Genomic DNA, 448 nt, shown 5'->3' with positions numbered 1-448 from the left:
AGTCAGAAGGCAAAATGCAATACCGCTTATCCGAGAGATCGGGCACTAAATCACACCGTGGTCCCGTGGCACCTGGGCACTGCATTACCGCACAGCCTTTCTCCTGTGGCACCTGGGCACTGCATTACTGCACAGCCTTTCTTTCACCGGGGGGAGATGTGTGCCACCACTCCCCGTCCTTCACCCCAGGGACAAACGCCACCTCCTGCACCAACCCCAGGAGATGCACGGAACACCCCAGAGCCTGGCGGATTGGCAATGACACCAGGGTGATGCAGGGAAACCTGCTGATCCCTGCAGCGGATCCCTGTGAGGTGCTCCGTTACCCTTACAAATTTGAGTGACTTTTGCCCATCACGAACAGCCAGGGGATGCACCTCATCGGGGGCTCCTGCCGGGGCCCTGCGGGAAGGGAACCGGGCCCTCCCTTTCATTAACCGTCATTACA

This window comes from Haliaeetus leucocephalus, unplaced genomic scaffold, assembly GCF_000737465.1.
Source record: "Haliaeetus leucocephalus isolate CR32 unplaced genomic scaffold, Haliaeetus_leucocephalus-4.0 Scaffold2, whole genome shotgun sequence".
NCBI classification, from domain to species: Eukaryota; Metazoa; Chordata; class Aves; order Accipitriformes; family Accipitridae; genus Haliaeetus; species Haliaeetus leucocephalus.
Note: the sequence above shows the minus strand (reverse complement) of the source record.